General features: G+C 39.5%; 1 long non-coding RNA gene across 1 annotated transcript in view; it reads left to right on the top strand.

Moving 5' to 3' along the window:
- The first annotated feature begins 1,742 nt into the window (after positions 1–1,742).
- Positions 1,743–16,028, top strand: part of LOC131410056 (uncharacterized) — a 52,000-nt gene continuing 37,714 nt past the window's right edge. The window contains exon 1 of the long non-coding RNA XR_009221153.1: positions 1,743–1,791. This is a non-coding gene — a long non-coding RNA (uncharacterized LOC131410056). The remainder of the gene's footprint in view (positions 1,792–16,028) is intronic.

Here is a 16,028-nt window from a genome sequence, read left to right as displayed (position 1 = left end):
TCTTTATCTCTCCCTCCATTTTGAATGATAACCTTGCTGGGTAGAGTATTCTTGGCTGCAGGTTTTTTCCTTTTAGCACTTTAAATATATCGTGCCACTCTCTTCTAGCCTGTAAGGTTTCTGCTGAGAAGTCGGTGATAGCCTTATGGAGTTTTCTTTGTATGTGGCTGGTTGCCTTTCTCTTGCAGCTTTTAGGATTCTCTCTTTATCTTTAATTATGGACATTTTAATTATGATGTGTCTGGGTGTGGGCCTCTTTGGGTTTATATTTTTTGGTGCTCTCTGTGCTTCCTGTACCTAGATGTTTGTTTCCTTTCTCAGGTTAGGGAAGTTTTCAGCTATTATTTCTTCATGTAGGTTCTCTGCCCCTTTGTCTCTCTCTTCTCCTTCTGGGACACCTATAACGTGGATGTTAGTGCACTTGATGTTGTCCCAGAGGTCTCTTAGACTGTCCTCACTCTTCTTAATTCTTTTTTCTTTTATCTCTTCAGGTTGGGTGATTTCTTCTACTCTTTTGTCCAGCTTGCTGATCTGTTCTTCTGTATCCTCTACTTTGCTTTTAAGTCCTCCTAGTGAATTTTTCATTTCCAGTATTGTATTCTTCATTTCTGATTGGTTCTTTTTTATATCTTCCATTTCTTTGTTGATGTTCTCACTGAGTTCATCCACTCTTCTCCCAAGGACAGTGAGCATCTTTACGACTCTTTGTTTGAACTCTTCGTCAGGTAGATGGCTTATTTCTGTTTTATTTAGTTCTTTTTCTGGGGTTTTGTCCTGTTCTCTTACTTGGAATGTATTCCTTTGCCTCCTCATTTTTCCTCTTTCTCTGTGCTTGTATCTATGTATTAGGTAAGTTAGCTATGTCTCCTGATCTTGGAGATGTGACTTTATGTAAGTGTTGCCTTATGAGGCCCAGCAGTGTGCTTCCCTCTCATCACCAGTTCCAATTGTTCCAGGACTGACCCTTATGTGGGCTACATGTATCCTTCTGTTGTGGCAGGGTTGCTCTTGCTGTAGGTGCCCAGGGAGGCTGAGCTTCCCCCCAGCCAGCTGGTTGTAATGTTCAGCTGTGTGTGGTTGTTGTGGACCCTTCAGTCTCTTTATTGGGTGTGGGGAGACCCAGCGCAGTTGGCTGCAAGGTCTAATAGTACATTCCTGTTGCAGTTTTTCTGTTAAGTGAGTAGGCCCCCAGCACGGCTGGTTGTTAGGCTCAGTGGCTTACAATTGCTGTAGGCCTCTGGCCTATAAGGCTCTTTTCAGCTCTCTGAGGATTGCAGCTGGGCGGGGCTGGCCCCAGGCAGGTGAGCACCCAATTGTTTCAGGCTTTGGAAGGTGGGGCCAATCCCCTGTGTGGCTGTTTGAGATGCACAAGTCTTCTGCAGCTGACAAGCCCCACCGCCCACAGGGCCACACACACTGGCAACACAGTCCTCCCCTGTGTGTGTGCCCTGACCCTCTGAAGTGGACCCAGTTGCCCCACAGCAGAGGCCCCACACACTCCACCAATGCCCCACATACTCCACCCTATGCAGGCCCACAAGTTGCCTGAGGGCTTGCTGTTGGGTGGGGCCAGTCCCTAGGGCGGGCTGCTTGCCTTGGCTGAGCTGGATTAAACCGGCGCTCTAGTGGGAGGCGCAGGCCCTGGGCTAGCAGGCCAGGGGGGGATCTCCAATGGCATCTGCCAGCATCTGTGCCAGGCCACCCACACCAAGTCACAACAATGGTGGCTGCTAATGTCTTAGTCCCTGGAGAGGTCTCAGCTCTCACTGAGATGCACCCAGAGCCTATTAGGTGTGTCTCTTTTCACCAAAGGACTATGCACCTTTCTTTCTGGTGATTTTAGGTTGCTTTCCAAAACAGGTGAATTTGTGTGTGAGCCCTTTAAAAGCCGGCTTTAATTTCCTATGTCTCAGCTTTTCTGGGGGTATTCCCCATTGTTGTTAATAGTCAGCAAAGCTAGATATTATGACTCTCATCTCAGTTGTGCTGGGTCCAAAAAATGCTTATAGCAGCAATGCTCCCCAGCTCAGGTCCCCCACTCCTCCAGGGAAGGCTGCATACCTTAGGATTGCTCCTGAGCAGCTGTGAAGTGCTGCTGCTTGTGGGTGTGGCATTTTTTCTTTTCCAGAAGGGAATTTCTGCCTCTTCCACCTCAGTCAGGACTGTCATTTGTTACAGGGGTTGCTCTTATCCAGTTTTCAGTTCTCTCTCAGTGGTAATTGTTCCAAGAGTAGTTGTAAGTCTGCTGTGTCCACGGGAGGAGGTGAGTTCAGAGTCTGCCTACACTGCCATCTTGACTTCTCTCCCTCATTGTGGTTTTGATTTGCATTTCCCTAATGACTGGTGATGTTGAGCTTCTTTTCATGTGCTTATTGAGCATTTGTATATCTTCTTTGGTGAAATTCAATTCAATAAATTCAAGTCCTTTGCCCACTTTTTAATTGGTTTGTTTGTCTTTTGTTGTTGAGTCACAGGAGTTCTTTATATATTCTGTATATTAAGCCCTTATTAGATATATGTTTTCCAAATATTTTCTCCCATCCAGAATGTTGTCTTTTCACTTTCTTCATAATTCCCTTTGATGCATTTTAAATCTTTCCATGTCAGTCAGTAGCTCAGTCAGTTCTTCATCAGCACTAGCCATCCGCAGAGTCACTACAAAAGGTAATATAGGACCATGGAGATTTTGCTATCTCAGAAATTACTGATGAATTTTACAAACTCCTCAATGGACAAGAAATCTTGAAAGGACTGTTTACATTTTTTATCAGCCTACTGCTTTGATGATAGTGTGCCAATATCAGAATACAAAGGGCTTTTCTTCCTTGTTCCAAATCCACTTCTCAATCTTTAAGCTAGCCCATGGGAGCCCCATAATAAAGGGAGAAATTTTTTGATGTTTTAAAATAATAATTTAAAAGAAGAAAGTGTGTTGAATCCTATCTTTCTCTTGTATTGTTTTCTCCTGCTCTTTGCACCTAGACTCTCCCTCCCACCTTGCTGGTGGCTTTTGTTTAGAGGTTTAATCCTTGATGTTAAATCTGACATTTTTCTTCTTTACTTATTTTCTTTTTCTCTCTTTTTTTCCTCCACTGGGTTGTCCACTAAAACTTATAAAGGTGATACTGCATAAAAAGACATATTCTTAGCAGAGTAACTCAGAAGAGAAATTATTTTGAGGTGACTTCTGGCACTTGATAACAAAAGAAGTTTGTAAGCCACATCAATTGTTTTAATTCACACTGGGAAAAACTTCAATGAACTTCCTTCAGATTGATAATATTGTAATAACATGGTGTATTTACTCTGTGGAATGACTTTCATATTATATTCTCAAATATATCTTAGGTATTTTCACAACATATAGAAGACAAAGACCAACATCCATATGCTGTAACTGCAGAAAACAAATCTCTGTAAATTGTTTTCCTTGCAGGGGTCATATGGCCAACTATTGTTGTTAGTGCCCTTGAGTCGGTTCCAACTCCTAGCGCCCCTGTGGACTGCAGAGCAGAATCCTGCCCTGTCTTTTTGCGCCATTCTTTCCCCTTCTGGGGCTCTATCAGATGATGCTCACTGCCATTCACAGAGTTTTCATGGCCAATTTTTCAGAAGTGGGAGGCTAGCTTCTTCTTCCTAGTCTATCTTAGTCTGGAAGCTCCGCTGAAACCTGTCCACCATGGATGACCCCACTGGTATTTGAAATATCAGTGGCATAGCTTTCAGCATCACGGCAACACGCAGCCACCACAGTATGACAACTGACAGATGGGTGGTGTTGTTCCCTGATCAGGAAACATACCCGGGCCACAGGGGTGACAGCGCTGAATCTTAACACTAGAACACCAAATGCCAAGTGGCCCAGAGATAAACATGAAACCCGGGATGTAGAACACCTCATCTTGTAATCATGGCTGCCCCTGCTTATTAAAGTAATTAGGCCACAAGCAGGCCTTCAACAGATGAGAACAGAATCCTTCTATCTTGGCTAACATCAAAATTGACTTCATCCTGAAGTCAGCAGCTGGGCGTCAGGGTGGGGGCAGAGGAGGGTGCATGGGAGATAATGACTGGGTTATGACGACTGTTTTAGGACTTTCTACCTCTTATGGAAGGTTCACAGATTGTTGCCTGACAAATAAGATGTTCTCAGCCCCTTTAGCTCTTCAGCAGGCACGACAAGCCATCTACATTTTCACCATTCCCACTTCTCTCTTATTAAATATGCTTAATTCATACAGAAGCACTACTTAAACCTTAACCTCCTTGTTCCTGCATTTGGGGAAGAGTCGGATAGTGATTGGGAAAACAAAAACAGGGCAGGAAGGAATATGCAACTTCATAAAACTAGCATCCTGAAAAGAGGCAAAGTTTGGCATTCTGACAATCTTCCAATCATCTCCTGTTAGCATTACCTTCTCCTGCATTGTTTTTCAACCCTTTTGAACTATGATCTATAGCAAGAAATATCTTTTATATTGTGACCTAGTATACACACACACACACACACACACACACGTATCTAAAACAAAAAGTATACAAAACAATACCTTGCTACATGCTATGCACTCTGATATTTTAACTCTATTTTGTTCTAATTATCTAACTACTGTAAGTAGTTTGGAAATCACTAGGCTACCCTGGCCAAGACAATGAATATGAGAGCTCCCCTCTCTCTGTTTAATTCTTCAGTTTCCACTTTGGAAAGTCATTTGACTTCCTAGACTTCTGCAACATTTCTGATAGGCTATGGATCAGCGTATAGAGTCTGTTCACACATGTCTGATGAAGCTCCCCCAATCTCTTTAGCTCAGGATACAAAGATTTTTCAGAGCGTAGGTGACCAACAGGGCAGGAACAGGTGCAGAAATCTTCCCAGAGAAACCTGCCCCTAGCGGCCAGCAGCACTGTGCAGGGTGAAGTTTGCCAGACCTGGGATGCTTGGCTTGTGCCAGCCCTCCTATTCTGGGGCTGACAAATTTTTTTTAATAGATTTATTTTTTAGAGCAGTTTTAGGTTCATAGCAAAATTAAATAAAAACAGAGATGTCACATATACTTTCTGCTCCACACATAATAGTCTCCCCAATTATCAACATCCCCCACCAGAGGGGTACATTTGTTATAAGTGATGAATCTACATTGACACATCATTATCACCCAAAGTACGTAGTTTATTTATTTATTTTTTTTTAAAGATTTTATTTATTCATTTTTTTCCCCCCAAAGCCCCAGCAGACAGTTGCATGTCATAGGTTCACATCCTTCTAGTTGCTGTACGTGGGACCTGGCCCTGGGTTGGACGGAGAAGCGGTGCCTCGGGGCGCGCCCGGGATCCGAACCCGGGCCGCCAGCATCAGAGCGCGCGCACTTAACCGCTAACCCACGGAGCCGGCCCCAAAGTACGTAGTTTATATTACAGTTCACTCTTAGTGTTGTACATTCCATGGGTTTGGACAAATGTATAACAGGATGTATCTACCATTATAGATAGTATCATACAGAATAGTTTCACTGCCCTAAAATCCACTGTGCTCCACATTATGAATCCCTCTCTCCCACCCAACCACTGGCAAACACTAATCTTTTTATTGTCTCTACAGTTTTGCCTTTTCCTGAATGTCATACAGTTGGAATCATATAGTATGTAGCCTTCTCAGATTGGCTGTCTTCACTTTATAATATGCATTTAAGATTCCTCAGTGTTATTTCATGGCTTGATAGCTCATTTCCTCTAGCACTAAATAATATTCTGTTATCTGGATGTACCACAATTTATTCATCCATTCACCTACTGAAGGACGTCTTGGTTGCTAACAAGTTTTGGCAGTTAGGAATAAACATCCATATGCAGGTTTTGTGTGGACACAAATTTTCAGCTCCTCTGGGTAAATACCAAGGAGTGCAACTGCTGGATCATATGGTGGGAGTATGTTTAGTTTTGTAAGAAACTGCCCAACTGTCTTCCAAAGTTGGCTGTACTATTTTGCATTCCCACCAACAATGAATGAGAATTCCTGTTGTCCCACATCCTCACCATCATCTGGTGTTGTCAGTGTTCTGGAATTTGTATCCAAAAAATTCATCACCAAACCCTAAGTTATCTAGATTTTCTCCTGTGTTATCTTCTAGGAGGTTTATAGTTTTGCATTATACATTTAAGTCTGTGATCCGTTTTGAGTTAATTTTTGTGAAAGGTGTGAAGTCTGTGTCTAGATCCATTTTTTTGCATGTAGACATCCGCCTGTTCCAGCACCATTTGTTGAAAAGACTATCTTTTCTCCATTGTATTACCTTCACTCCTTTGTCAAAGATGAGTTGAATATATTTATTTGGGTCTATTTCTGGGCTCTCCATTCTGTTCCATTGATCTATTTGTCTATTCTTTCACCAATGCCACACTGTCTTGATTACTGTAGCTTTATAGTAAGTCTTGGAGTTGGGTAGCATGCGTCCTCCAACTTTATTCTCCTTCAACACTGTGTTGGTTATTTTAGGTCTTTTGCCTCTCCGTATAAACTTTAGAATCAGTTTGTTGATATCCACAAAATAATTTGCTGCAATTTTGATTGGGATTACATTGATCAAGTTGAGAAGAACTGACATCTTAACAATATTAAGTCTTTTATCCATGAACATGGAATCTCTCTCCATTTATTTAGTTCTTCTTTGATTTCTTTCATCAGTATTTTGTAGTTTTCCTCGTATAGATCTTGTACATATTTTGTTAGATTTATACCTAAGTATTTCACTTTTGGGTGCTAATATAAATGGTATTGTGTTTTTAATTTCAAATTCCACTTGTTCATTACTGATATACAGGAGAGAGGTTGGCTTTTATATATTAACTTTGTATCCTGCAATCTTGCTATAATCGTCTATTAATTCCAGGAATTTTTTGTCGATTCTTTTGGATTTTCTACATAGATGATCATGTCATTTGCAAATAAAGTTTTATTTCTTCCTTCCTCATCTGTATACCTCTTATTTATTTTTCTTGTCTTATTGCATTAGTTAGGACTTCCAGTATGATGTTGAAAAGCAGTGGTGAGAGGGGACATCCCTACCTTGCTCCTGATATTAGTGGGAAAGCTTCCAGTTTCTTACCAGTACGATGTTAGCTGTGGGATTTTTGTAGATGTTCTTTACCAGGTTGAGGAAGTTCCCCTCTAGTCCTAGTTTACTGAGAGTTTTTATCATGAAGGTGTTGGATTTTGGCAAATGCTTTTTCTGCATCCATTGATATGATCATGTGGTTTTTCTTATTTAGCTTATCTACGTGATGAATTACATTAACTTACTTTGACTGTTAAACCAGGCTTGCATATCTGGGATAAATCCCTCTTGGTCATGGTGTTTTATTCTTTTTATACATTGTTGGAATTGATTTGCTAATATTTTGTTGAGTATTTTTGCATCTATGTTCATGAGAAATATTGGTTTGTAGTTCACTCTTTTAGTGTCTGTCTGGTTTTGTTATTAGGGGAATGCTGGCCTCGCAAAATGTGTTAGGAACATGCCCTCTGCTTCTGTCTTCTGAAATAGATTATAGAGAATTTGTATCATTTCTTCCTTGAATGTTTGGTAGAATTCACCAGTGAACCCTCCTGAGGCCTCCTGGTGCTTTCTCCTGGGAACATTATTAGTTATTGATTTGATTTCTTTAATAGATATAGGCCTATTCAGATTGTCTATTTCTTCTTGTGTGAGTTCTGGCACATTGTGTCTTTCAAGGAATTGGTCCATTTAATCTAGGTTATCAAATTTAAGGGCATAGAATTGTTCATAGAACTCCTTGATTCACTTTTAAACATCCTTGGGATCTTTAGTGATGTCCTATCTTTCATTTCTGATATTAGTAATTTGTGTCTTCTCTTTTCTTCTTAGTTAGCCTAGCTAGAGGCTTATTAATTTTATCAATCTTTTCAAAGAATCAGCTTTTGGTTTCGTTGATTTCCTCTACTGATTTCCTGTTTTCCATTTCATTGATTTCTGCTCTAATTCTTATTATTTGTTTTCTTCTGCCTGCTTTGGATTTAATTGCTCTTCTTTTTGTAGTTTTCTAAGGTGGAAGCTTAGATGATTGATTTTAGATCTTTCTTCTTTTCTAATATATGCATTCAAGGCTATAAATTTCCCTCTAAGCACTGCTTTCACTGCATCCCACAAATTTTGGTAAGTTGTGTTTTCATTTTCATTTAGTTCAAAATATTTTTTGATTTCTCTCAGCCTGTGTGTTATTTAGAAGTGTATTATTATCTCCAAGCATTTTGGGATTTTCAAGGTATCTTTCTATTATTGATTTCCAGTCTAATTCCACTGTGGTCTGAGAGCAGACATTGTATGATTTCTATTCTTTTAAATTTTTTATGGTGTTTTTATGGCCCAGAATGTGGTCTATCTTGGTGAATGCTCCACGTGAGCTTGAGAAGAATGTGTATTCTGCTCTAGTTGGATGAAGTAGTCGATAAATGTCCATTATATCCAGTTGATTGATGACACCATCAATGGTGAGTTCAACTAGGTCCTTACTGACTTTCTGTCTGCTGGATCTGTTCATTTCTGATAGAAGGGTCTTGATGTCTCCAACTATAATAGTGGATTCATCTGTTCCTCTTGCAGTTCAGTTCAATCACTTTTTACCTCACCTATTTTGATGCTCTGTTGTTAGGTATATACACATTTAAGATTATTACGTCTTCTTGGAGAATTGACCCCTTTGTCATTATGTAATGCCCCTCTTTATCCATGATAACTTTCCTTGCTATGATGTCTGTTCTGTCTGAAATTAATATACTAGTCCCACTTTCTTTTCCTTAGTGTTAGCATGTTAGTGTATCTTTCTCCATCCATTTACTTTTAATCTATATGTGTCTTATATTTAAAGTAGGTTTCTTGTAGACAACATCTAGTTTGGTCTTGTTTTTGATCCACTCTGATGATCTCTGTCTTTTAGTTGATGCATTTAGGCCATTGACATTCAAAGTGATTACTTATGTAGATTAATATCTTCCATATTTGTTACTATTTTCTGTTTCTTGCCCTTATTCTTTGATTCTGTTTTTGTATTCCACTCTTTATCTGCTGTGAGCATTTTATATGATCACATTTTCTCCTCTCTCAGCATATCAGTTATACTTCTTTTTTTTTACTCTTTTAGTGGTTGCTCTAGAGTTTGCAAAATACATTTACAACTAATCCAAGTCCACTTTCAAACAACACTATACTGCTTCATGAGTAGTGAAAGTACTTTATAATAACAAAATAATCCTAATTCCTCTCTCTTGTACCTTGCATCATTGTTGTCATTCATTTCACTTCACTTATACATAAGCATATATATATATATATATAATCAAATATGTTGTTGCTGTTGTTATTTTAAACAGACTGTTATCTGTTAGATCAATTAAGAATATGATAAATAACAGTTTTTATTTTACCTTCACTTATTCTTTCTTCAATGCTCTTCCTTTCTTTATATAGATCTGAGTTTCTGACCTATATCATTTTCCTTTTCTCTAAAGAATTTCTTTTAACATTTCTTGTAAGGCAGGTTAACTGGCAACAAATACTCTCAATTTTTGTTTGTCTGAGAAAGTCTTTATTTCTTCTTCACTTTTGAGGGATAATTTCACAGGGTACAGAATTCTAGGTTGGTGGATTTTTTTCTCAACACCTTACATATTTCATTCCACTCTCTTCTTGCTTGCATGATTTCTGAAGAGAAATTGAATGTAATTCTTATCTTTGCTCTTTTATAAGTAAGGTTTTCCCCCTCTGACTTCTTTCAGGATTTTTTCTTTATTGTTGATTTTCAGTTGTTTGAAAGTGATATGCCTAAGTATAGTTTTTCTGGCATGTTTCTTGGTGTTCTCTGAGCTTCCTGGATCTGTGGTTTGGTGTCTAACATTAATTTAGGGAGATTCTCAGTCATTGTGTGTTTCAAATGTTTCTTCTTTTCCTTTCTCTCTTTCTTCTCCTTCTGGTGTTCCTATTTATATATACGTTATCCTTTTTGAGTTGTCCCATAGATCTTGGATATTTTGTCCTGTTTTTCTTTTCCTGTCTTTTTCTCTTTGCTTGTCAGTTTACAAGGTTTCATTTGAGATATTCTCAAACTCAGAAATTCTTTCCTCAGCTGTGTTCAGTCTACTAATAAGCACATCAAAGGCATTCTTTATTTCTATTACATGTTTTTGAGCTCTAGCATTTCTTTTTGGTGCTTTCTTAGGATTTCCATCTCTCTACTTACATTACCCATCTGTTCTTGCATGCTGTCTACTTTATCCACTAGGGACCTTAGCATATTTACCATAGTTGTTTTATATTCCCAGTCTGATAATTCCGATATACCTGCTATATCTGAGTCTTGTTTTGATGCTTGCTCTGTCTCTTCAAAACGTGTTTTTTGTCTTTGGTATGTCTTGTAATTTTTTTCTTGATAGCTGGGCATGATGTACTGGGTAAAGGGAATTGCTGTAAAAAAGCCTTTAGTAAAGTGGTGGTAAGGTGTGAGGGGAGGGGAAGCATTCTACAGTCCTATGATTAGATCTCAGTCTTTTAGTGAACCTGTACCTCTGGATTGTGATCTTTACACGTGCTTCTCAGTTCCCTCCCCCTTTAGTTGGGACAGGATGTCAAGAGCTAGCTGAATTTGCAATGTTTCCCTTCCCCCAGGCCAGTTAGGCTCTGGTTAAATAGTTTCTCCTGAGGGTAGACCTTGTTAAGAAGAACAGAATGCTCTGGCATGTTTCAAAATGGTTTCTTTTCTTCTCTCCTGCTGGAAGCAGCAGGGGATTTTTCTCTGATATTCACTATGAGGGCCTGATAGAGTTCCTGGAGGTAAAACTCACAAAAGTATGGTGGTTCCCCCTATGACTGGGTTCCCCTGGAGTTTTTAGCTCTGATAGTTGTCCACAATGAGCATCCAGCAATTCATCAATTATAGTTCTGGTTTATTTACCTCAGCACTGGTTCCTATGAAGGTTGCTATTTGTGGGTTTCTGCTCCAGTAAGTTGTGATTCTCTGTATTCTCTTGTTGGTCTCTCCTATTTTAGGGGCACTGATTTTCCCTATGAACTCACTTCTGTTAAGGATCTAAAAAGAGTTATTGCTTTATTCAATTTTTTCAGCTTTTTACCTGTTGTTAACATGCAGTGGTGACTTCAAAGCTTCTTACATGCAGAACCAGTAACCAGAAGGGACTTACACACTTTTTAGGAAGAATTTATACTAACTATTTTGGCGTTTAATGCTTCCAATTAAGGGAATGTTTACAAGTATTGGGCTTTCCAAGTTCTTGAGTCAGTGTCAGCTTTGGCAAGGCTCATCCTACCTGGGGAAAGCATGGTCAGTAGCGAGGAAGACATGAACAGGCCCTCAGGGCTCTAGTTACCTAGTCTCCTATAAAACCCAGGTCTCCAAACTTTTTCATCTATAAAGCAAGCTTAATTAGAAAATCAAGGCTACATAGTTAGGAAATTAGGTTAAAAACTTATATATAAATATTCTTCTATGTGTATGCAATAAGCCCACCACTTTTTAAATAATAGATATGAAAGTGCTTTGAAATGTGCATGGTGTTATAGAGAGGTAAGTGTATGTAATTGTCATCCAAGCTCCACAAGGGTGGCAAGTGTCTTCCCCGCATAGAGCCCAATTCCCACAGCACTGGATACAGATGTGATGCACCCAGCCACTACTGCATAAATCAGCACTTTCAGAATAATCAAGACCATAGACAACTAGCTTCAGGTGCTAATTTTTCTAGCATAAGAAAACAGTTTTGCTTCTGATACTTGGGGATCAGAAGAAACATGTATGTAAGTGATGTCTACAGTTAAGTAAGATTGCAGAAACATGGTGTTCTTGTTTGCTGTGATAAGCCCAGTCACTTTGGCTTTACCTTATTCCTCCTCCCTTTGGGATTCTTTGGCCCAAAGAATTCTTTGGACTATGTGAAGCTGAGAGTTCCCTTGGGGTGCTGATCAGATGAGATACTGATTCAACTTACTCTCTTCAGTGAACTGGGCCCAGGTATTAGAAAGCGAATTGGTCTCTGTCCTAGGAATTGAAAAAAGTTAGAGCTGTATTTGTTTCCAAGCTGAGTGCAGAGAGCAATTGCATTCTATCATCTAATGATCTTGTTTTAATTTTACAGAACTAAACCAATTCCTCATAATTATGCACACTAAAAAAAAATCAGAGTATATCTGAAGCATTTGGGAATCTAGAACTAAACAAGAATAATTTAAATGAAACAAGATAGCAATCTCCAGCTGAGAGTTTAGGGGAACGTATTAGACAGGATTCTCCAGAGACACAGAACCAATAGGATGTGCATATATAGAAAGAGATTTATTTTAAGGAATTGGCTCATGTGATTATGGAGGTTGGTGAGTCTAAAATCTTCAGGGTGGGTTGGCAGGCTGGAGATTCAGAGAAGAGCCAATGTTGCCGTTCAAGTCCAAAGGCAGTCTGCTACAGAATTCCCTCTTACTTAGTGAAGATCACTCTTTTTGTTCTATTCAGGTCTTCAACTGATTGGAGGAGGCCCACCTATATTATGGAGGGCAATCTGCTTTACTCAAAGTCCACCAATTTAAATGTTAATCTCTTCCACAGAAATATCCAGAATGATGTTTGACCAAATATCTGGACACCATGGCCCAGACAAGTGGACACAAAAAAATCAAGCATCACAAGTCCATCCCTTGTCAATTTGGCACCCATACACATCTCCTTAAAGCATACATAATCTCTGAATAAAGACAATAACAAGGTCATACTTCCACCTAACATGATACAACTATCCTTTGTACAACTGACAACATACTGTTTCCCATAAAAGGATGCAAAGTCTTTGGATGATGTTCACTCTTCTCCTTGATATCATAACTTAAATACTATGATATAAAATTAACAATACATAAACATATGATATAAAGTCAATACACCTTATGTTACATGATAACGGGATAAGAGAGGGAAGAAAACAAAGATATTTGCTTAATATTTATACACAAACATATTCAGAACAAAAAAAGGAAGAAATGTTCATGATAATTACAGTCCTCTTTTCTGTAACTGGTCATGTAGTAGTAGCTGGTATTTATAACTACCTTCTTCCACCACAGATTCTGTATTCCTTTTTCTCTCAGCAAGCACCTAAGCTGGTTGTGGTTCTTTACCTGGTGGGATGACCTACACCTTCATTCCTGAAAGGTCTAGGCCCTTAGTAGTAGTTATTGTAGTTTTTCATTGATCTTAATCACAGGGCATGGTAATACTAAGAGACACCTTAAGGGATCTTGTGTATTCCAGACATAACTCCATTACGGAGGAATAGTCCAATTTCCCCTTAGTAGTAGGATCAATCACCCCAACCAGCACAGTAACTCCCTTCTTTGATTGTTGATTCAGAAATATGAGGAGCCTAAGATGGCCAGGTGGTGGTTTTAACTTCCAGTTTAGTGGAATCATTGTTGTATCTCCCGGTGGAAGCATTTCTCCCTTGGAACTAAGACATGCAGGCCAGTAGAGCATAAGTTCATGGGAACAGAAAGCAAAAAATTTGCTAATGGGTCACTAGGGGTAATAGTGAGTGGTGCCACTCCCACTTCTACTCCTTGATTCCTGGACTCATGAATCTTCACTCTGGGAGAAACAGCACCATATACCGGATGCTGATTCAGAGCCTATACAGCCTCCTGGAGAACCTTGCCCCAGCCCTGCAGGGTTTTGCCATCTAGCTGGCACTGTAACTGAGTCTTCAAAAGGCAATTTCACTGTCCTATCAAATCAGCTGCTTTAAGATGGTGGGACACATGGTATGACTGGTGAATTCCATGTGCATCGGTTCATTGCTGCAGTTCATTTGCTGTGAAGTGATTTCCTTAATCAAAAGTAATGTTGTGTGGAATACCGTGATGGTGGATAAGGCATTCTGTAAGTCTATGGATCATAGTTTGGGCAGAAGTATTGCAGGCAGTGAAATCCATATCCAGAATAAGTGTCTATTCTAGTAAGAACAAAACGTTGCCCCTTCCATGATAGCAGTGGTCCAACGTAGTCAACCTGCCACTAGGTAGCTGGTTGATCACCCTGGGGAATGGTGCCATACTGGGGAATCAGTGCTGGTCTCTGCTGTTGGCAAATTGGGCATTCAGCAGTGGCCAAAGCCAGGTCAGCCTTGGTGAGTGGCAGTCCACGTTGCTGAGCCCATGAATAACCTCCATCCCTGCCAGCATGGCCACTTTGTCCATGAGCCCACTGGAGCAGGGGGAAAGAGGCTGACTGGTATCCACAGAACAGATCATCCTACACACTTGATTATTAAAATCCTCCTTTGCTAAGGTCACCCTTTGGTAAGCATTCACATGCGATACAAATATCTTCGTCTTTTTGCCCATTGAGAGAAGTCTATCCACATACCTTTCCCCAGACTTTCTTGTCACCTATTTTCCACTCATGTTCCTTCCAATTCCCTGACCTTTCAGCCAAATCATTGGCCACAGTATATTATCACACATCTGGCCATTTCTCCTTCCCAGCAAAGTAAACAACCAAATGTACTGTGCGATGTTAACCATCACAGGGAACTTAATACATTGGAGCTTCACATCACTGGAGCACCTGCCACAGCACTGAATTATGTATCAGATCACCTTGTAACGCTTAGCTGTGTTGAGGTCTTTGGTATTTTAACAATTCAGTAAGTAATTATCAAGGCCTATTCCATTGTGGACCTAGAACACTGAATTCCTCTCCAGAAGAAATAGTATTACTGATACATACAACTGTGAGACTTCAGATCAATACAAATCTAAAAATACAAATAAAGAAATGTGAGACAGCCTTAAAGTCATGGAACTACAGGGAACAAGTATTTTTCTTGAGTAAACAGACATCATGAACATGGTAATCACACTGGGATGAAAAATACATATAGAGAAGAGGTTTTACCGAATCTTGTTAGATTTGAAAAGCTCTAGAATGGAAATATGGGAAGAGCTGGAAAACAAAGGTATTCATTACATAATGTTGCCTGCATTTACTTTTTAACAAATCATGTTTGTTTTATAACCTATTATGCATGAGCTAAATGGAGGGAAATTTAAATTTTTACAAATGACAAAAACAGTAGTCATACATTGCTTAACGACAGGGATATGTTCTGAGAAACGCTGTTTTAGGTGATTTTGTTGTTGTGTGAACATCACAGAGTGTGCTTACACAAACCCAGCTGGTATAGCCTACTCCACACCTAGGCTGAATGGTACTAATCTTATGAGACCACTGTCCTATATGAGGTCTGTTGTTGACCAAAATGTCGTTACGTGGTACATTACTGTATAACCAGAAGTCCACATAAGGCCCTTCTAGTCATAATATAGGGACAAAGGCCTAAAAACTACCAGAATCAAGAAATTGATATTTTTACTTATAATTTATAATTTATACCTCACCTACCTGCAAAAAGCATTTGGTGTAACTTAAAACATTAAAAAGCATAAGAAGAGATACTTAACAATTAAAAGGGTGATAATTGGTTAAGGGGGAAGAGAAATCATTGTTCCCGGGACTTTGGGTCTATAAGCGTTTTTACTTATGTTTCTAATCCAAGGATGGAGTTGTTAAATACTTTCCCAGGCTCTAACAAAATTTCCCATTTTCCTTCCTAAGGTCTTCTTTATCAACCCTTCTACCCTTCCTCATTCTATATGCTCTCCCTTGGAACTTCTCAACCACACCCATGAAATCATCAACCAACTGTATACTGTCACCTCCCAAATCTTTTTCCTCAGTCCAGGCCTACATATATAGGTACCCCAAACTGAGTACCGCCAAGACCAAATTTATCATCTCCCTCTCCAGTCCCTCTACCTTCTTCATCCCTATATGAGACGTCACCACCGTCCACTCAGTTGCCCAAGACAACCTGAATCATACTTCCATTATCTCCACATCAAATCAGTCATTGAGTTTTGTTCTAATAGCACCCAAATAAATGTACATCCTCCTCT

This window comes from Diceros bicornis, chromosome 9 (genome assembly GCF_020826845.1).
Source record: "Diceros bicornis minor isolate mBicDic1 chromosome 9, mDicBic1.mat.cur, whole genome shotgun sequence".
NCBI lineage: Eukaryota > Metazoa > Chordata > Mammalia > Perissodactyla > Rhinocerotidae > Diceros > Diceros bicornis.
The sequence above is the reverse complement of the archived record's forward strand: the minus strand, read 5'-3'. Positions and strand labels throughout refer to the sequence as shown.